Raw genomic sequence first — 6,669 nt, 5'->3', positions numbered from 1 at the left:
AAAAAAAAAAAAAGACTGTCCCTAGGTGCTCTCTCCCATGCAGTTGCTCACTGATGCTTACATGTCACGTCTGGGGTGGATCCTTCATGACTCAGAGCACAGCACTGTCCCACAGAAGTTTACAACCATTTAGGTTTCCATAAGATTTCAAAATAGTATCTGACTAAGGTGATCATTATGTGATTTGTTCAGTTTGGATGTGAGAGAGATTTAAGAAGGCAATTTCCCATCTCTACTCTTTATAGTAAAATAGTTTAAAGATAATCTTGCAAATAAATCAAGAAAGCAGTGTTCATGAGCCCATCTCATAACATTCCAGTCTACAAGACTATCTAGAAACTAAAAACAGCTAATTCAAAGTTTAATATTCAATTTTATTATAATTTGGCTTTGATCTCTTATGGCCCAATCTTTCCTCCCTTGGTAAAATTGGCCTGAAGTAACATCTAAAGCAGAATTTGAGACACCGTTTTTATAATTCATTATACTCAAATGCTCTTCTGTGGCCCTAACTTTGGCTTCCTTTTGCACCATTTGTTCTCCATGCTTACTCCTTCTTCTTCTGAGGGGCTAGTAATTTTCCAGAGAAGTATCTGTGGAGTTGATGACGGCACTCGACCTCTCCAGACTCTTCCCTGAACTGAGAAAGTGTCAGGCAGCCTGAAACTGGGCGACTTATCTCATTCTTGGCATTCTGCCAGCCTGTCCTCCGCCCTACTGACTGGCAGTGGAAAGTCACACCATACCGCCCAGATTTGCCCTGTCACCCCAAAGGCTGGAGTTCAACGAGGGGAACTTGTACCCTGAAAAGTGACCAGATGTACCAAAGATGTCCAATCAACTGCTCACACTTCGACCTGCAGAACATGCCACACAAAGAAGATGTAGTTCTAGAATGGATAAAGAAGGTGTGGCACATATACACATTAGAGTTCTACTCAGTGGTAAAAAAAATAAAATAAATAAAAATAAAAAAATGACATCTTGAATTTTCATGCAAATGGATGGAAATAGAAAACACTTTACTGAGGGAGATAATCCAGACCCAAAAAGATGAGTATGGTATGTACTCACTCATTAGTGGATACTAGCCATAAATAAAGGACATTGAGCCTATAGTTCATGATCCTAGAGAAGCTAAATAAGAAGATGAACCCAAAGAAAAACATACATTTATCCTCCTGGATACTGGAAGTGGACAAGATCGCCAGGCAAAAGTTGGGAGCAAGGGGGTAGGGTGTGTGTGGGGGGGGGGAGACCGGAAGAGAGAAGGGAGAAGGGAAGGATTGAAGAGAGCTCAGGGGAATGGGATAATTGAGATGGAGGAAGGGTGGATATGGGAGCAGGGAAGAAGATATTTTAATTAAGGGAACCATTTTAGGATTGGCAAGAGACTTGGCTCTAGAGGGGTTCCCAGGTGTCCAAGGAGATGTCCCCAGCTAGGTCCTTGTGCAACAGAGGAGAGGGTGCCTGAACTGGCCTTATCCCATAGCCACAGTGATGACACCATAGAACCTTCATCCAGCGATGAATGGAGATAGAGACAGAGACCCACATTGGAGCACTGGACTGAGCTCCCAAGGTCCAAATGAGGAGCAGAAGGAGGGAGAACATGAACAAGGAAGTCAGGACCGCGAGGGGTGTGTCCACCCACGGAGACAGTGGGGCTGATCTAATGGGAGCTCACCAAGGCCAGCTGGACTGGGACTGAACGAGCAAGCATGTGATTGGACCGGATTCTCTGAATGTGGCTGACATGGAGGGCTGACCGAGGAGCCAATGATAGATAATGGCACTGGGTTTTGATTCTACTGCATATACTGGCTTTGTGGGATCCTAGTCTGTTTGGATGCTCACCTTCCTAGACCTGGATGTAGGGCGGAGGGCCTTGAACTTCCCACAAGGCAGGGCACCCTGACTTCTCTTAGGACTGGAGAGGGAGGGGGAGGGAGAGTGGGGAGAGTAGGAGGGAAATGGGAGGAGGTGGAAATTTTTAATAAACAAATAAATTTTAAAAATAAATAAACAAATGTAAGACTGTAAAAAAAGAAAAGCATTGTGAAATTGATTATTATTCAAAATTTATTCAATCTCTCAAAGGATATTAGCCAGCCTTCTAAAAACTCTGTTCAAGTATAAATAAAAGTATCTTTATTTAGTCAGTTCATGATCACAGACTGAACAATAAACTCGATGTCTTCTCAAAAAAAAAAAAAAAAAAAAAAAAAAGATGTTTTCCTATTCCAGGATCTCCCACTACAACACTGAGTTTGGTGTTACAACCACCACAGCCTACCACACACAGAAGGAATGGAATCCAAATTCACGCAGCTGAGTCCCTTCCAAAGAACAGCTAATGTCAGCAAGGTGACTGCATCCTCTATTGTAAAAGGCTGCCAGAATTAAACACTACCATAGAGACATTTGCTCATTTTCTTCACTTCTGCCTCTTTCCAATTAAGAAAGAGAGCTTGTCTACTAAAAAATCAATTAGCTATTGATTGCCCCCACGATGCCTTATAACCATTGTAACTGTAGAAAAAACTAAAACAATGAATAATCATTAAAACTAATATTCAAATTAGCTATTGCAGTAAACTTTCTGAAGGAGGTTTCTGTTAAGATGAAAAAAATTAAAGCTTATGAATGGATTTCCCGTTTTTTCTTCTAATTATGGTGATAACTTACTACAGTGATTCAAAATCCACTGAAGTCTATGTCCTCTGTCTCCATTGTAGAGATAAAGTTACACATGACTAGAAGATCAAATAAAGGCAAGGGACTGAAATGACATACCAACTGGAAAATCCTTCCGGGATTACCAAGTCAGCCTTAATTAAAGGCCTGCTTGCTAGGGTTTTCTTCTCCACTCTACTCAGAAGTCACTCCCACTCCAGTGCCACAGTTTGTTTACTACCAACCAATCCCCAAACGACACAAGTCCAAGAAAGAAATCCCGTCATGGGGACAGAACTGAAGTGTCATGTCAATTATTCTCTCTTGCCAGACAATTATAACCCAAATTTTCCTCTACCTTGCCACTCTCTAAGTACATCTGAGGTCACACAAGTGACAACGACTTAAGCTTTACAGTGGGTTGCTTCCACTGACTTACCAGAGGCTCACTATGGTGTGGATGACACCCCTCCCCTCAAGCTGAAAACTTCCCTTCCAGCTGAAACCACCTTGAGGTTTCCCGTGTTTTTCATCACACTGCTTGGTCCTTCCTTGGCACTTCGTCCTGGAAAGCCCCATTATCTCTATGAAGAATGCTATTTTCAGGCACCGTCTCAGATGCCCACAGAATGGGGCTGTACCTGCACCTTCTGTCTGATATTCCTTCTCATGCTTTCTACAAATGAACCACGACATATGTGTTCTTTTTAAATACCTTATATGAATGTGTCATTCTCACCTTTTTAAACAAAGACACAGAAATAAAATAGCATGGTCTATCTAAACCCACAGTATTCTCTTCTCCAGTTTTAGGGAACAACTTTTTAAACAACTAAGAACATATAGTATATGTATTTGAAAATTTAAGTCTGTAGGTAAAAGAAATGTTTGATGGGAGAGAGATGCTAATTTTGAAATCTTTGACATGTATATGGAGTAGTTAAACCATAGAAAGGACATAGAATCAAAAGGAGAAAAGCTGATTTTCTTTGCTTTATGTTTAAAAGCCACCTATGAGTGAGTACCTGTGATAATTGTCTTTCTGTATCCCAGAGAACTTAGACAACAATGAGGACACTAAGAGAGATTTTCATAGATCTAATCTACATGGGAAGTGAAAAAAGGCAAGATCTCCTGAGTAAATTGGGAGCAAGAGGACCTTGGGGTTGAAGAGGAGAGGGGAGAGGCAAGGAGGGGAGCAGAGAAAAATATAGAGCTCAATAAAAATCAATTTCAGAAAAAGGAGAAAAGCATGTTGAGCATGCTGTCAAGACCTTGAAACGTCTCATATTTGAAAGATGGCATTAATGAGGATTAACTAAGGATTAACGAATTATGGTTGGAAAATAATTATTCCTAGGAGATAAATTGTAGGGTTGCATGCTTTTTCCCCTGTAGCAACAGTTGAATCCAAAGAATAAAACAAAACAAAAAATGTTAGGTTAGGCACTATGAGAATGAAGTTACGTATTATGGTTTAGTGTTAACAAGCATGTATTTAAAATGATGAACCATAAAATTCTGATTAAAAACAGGACAATAAAGAGAAGAAACAAGTCTCTTCACTGTTTCTCAAATTAGAATTTGCTTCAGGACCATAGATATCAATCCATTTGCTTCCCTCCTGCAAATTCCTGCAGCTGCTTAAGATGTGTGCACCTTAAATCCCGGCACTCAGAAAAAACAGATGGATCTCTGTAAATCTGAGGCCAGCTTGGTCTACAAAGTGAGATCCAGGAGAGGCTCCAAAACTACAGAGAAACCCTGTCTCGGGAAAACCCTAACACTAAATAAATAAGTTGACAAACTCTGTAGGCTAACAAAAGAGAAGCTAAAAAAAGAACTTGACCGACTATAAGATTTTGGGAAATGACTGTAATGGAAGCTGCAAATTAAATGTGTTCAATAGAAACAGATTACATGAGAGCTACTAGCACATTTGAGAAAAAAACCCTAAGATATAAAACACAGTTGTAGCTATATAGTTATGCCGAGGAACAGGGTGTTGGGAGCAGAATGCTTGCTTGCACAAATGAGACCCTGAGTTCAGTTCCATGTGTTTCAAAAGAAAAAGAACTGTAGCTGGACTGAGAGTGTAAAATTTCTCTGGCAAAAGGAGAGTAATACAGAAACCACAATAATGAAGAGGAAATTGCTTGATTAAAATAATTCTTTCAAACTAAGGGAAATACTCTGCACATCATAAAATCAGCCAACACATTACCTGAAAGCTGAAGCTGTGTGTGTGTGTGTGTGTGTGTGTGTGTGTGTGTGTGTGTGTGTGTGTGTGTAGTTTTACTATATCCTTTCGACTGATCTGAACTATTTATTTGAATAAAATCTTGAAGGAGCAAGTTCCAGGACTTAATTACACATTGTACTGGGGTGCATTCATTTTAAGTGATTGAATGTTTTGTCTGTTTTTATTCCTTAGTACATTTTTGTGAGTGTTTGGAGGGCTGGGCACAAATGAATTTGACTAATCTACTTATCTTGTTTTTGTGTAAATATTTACCTTGTCTTCTTGCTCTACTTCTTCTACACTCTTCTGATTGCCTTCTACTTATGAAACAAAGAGTCTTTAGCTTTCACTCAGCAATAAATCACATGACAAAGTATCCTTCTCAGACATTTAAATGAATGCAATTGTCAAGACTGCTAATCTCCTTCTCTCAGAAACCCAAATACTGAAGGCTATATTGATCTTCATTTATTTGTACCATGTTATTTCATCATGTTGCCATAGTGACAATCATAATGAATAGTAATGAACAACAAATGCAAATGCCAAAACAAGTGAGTCATTATTATTGCCTTTAATTAACCATCATTTCTCTTTGGATTTAGTTCTGCTGACATTTATGAACACATTGAAGATGAGAGCTTCATAAATAAAATTCAACTCTAGTTTCTTAGAAAGGAAAGGTTTACTTTCCAGTTTAGAATTTCAACTTCCCAAATGAATGTACTATTTTATGAAGGTATCAAGATTATTATCTATCTCGAGGAATCAGTCCAAGTGACTAAGTTGAATACAAACAATCTATTTAGTTTGGTTTATCTATTTACTTCTATTTTTCATACAGTGATAATCATAGTTTCTATTCAGAGTCTGCCATTTGAAGTGTGACTTTAAAATCTTTCTTGTCTGAGTAAAAAGTTTGAGAAAGATGACAAAAACGTCAGAGATGAGGAAGAGGATGCTTTACATTAACATATATAATTATATTTATAATCACAAAAGAAGTTAATTGCTGCAAAAATCATTTAGATAGTGCCGCTCCACTTACCATGGAGTTTGTCTAAGAGAATTAATGATTAGTGAAATAATTTGACTAAATGTATACAAGTTATTAAGAAAGTACAACAAAATTCTGTTTATTGAAAGAATCAATAATAACTGAAAAACAATATTTTAAAACCAATTTAAAATATTCCTATAATAACTGAAAACAACCAAATTGAATATTTACAATCAAAAACAACAAAACTGGTTTTGCGAGCTACCCAAGCAGCACCAAGTTCCGATCTGGGCACCAGGAGAGCCATCATTGGGGTGAGTGAGTGCAGCAGCAGCCAGGAACAGGGAACTCAGATGTTCCTCATCCCTCCTACACTTCCTGGTCATCCTGGAGGGGCTATACTGCCCAATACCTCCTCTCTCTTCCTATCCCACCCAACTTACATCCAGAACCACCCCCCCAGCTCCCTCCCTCCCCTCTTTGGCCTCATAACATCTCCCAGCTCAGCCTGCTTGGGCACTGGGACCGAATCCGAATCAGGAGGGCAAACGGGAGGGCGGTAGTTCTTTGTCTCAATAGCCTGCCTGCAGCAAGCAAGGTAGGCCCTTTGTTTACGAGCTACCCAAGCAGCACAGAGATCCAATCTGGGCACCAGGAGAGCTATCACTGGGGAATGACATCACTGGGAAGGTACATCAGTGGGCAAGAAGACCTGATCCTATAAAAGAAGATCCATAGGGGAGCATTCGGA

This window comes from Microtus ochrogaster, unplaced genomic scaffold, assembly GCF_000317375.1.
Source record: "Microtus ochrogaster isolate Prairie Vole_2 unplaced genomic scaffold, MicOch1.0 UNK39, whole genome shotgun sequence".
NCBI classification, from domain to species: domain Eukaryota; kingdom Metazoa; phylum Chordata; class Mammalia; order Rodentia; family Cricetidae; genus Microtus; species Microtus ochrogaster.
The sequence above is the reverse complement of the archived record's forward strand: the minus strand, read 5'-3'. Positions refer to the sequence as shown.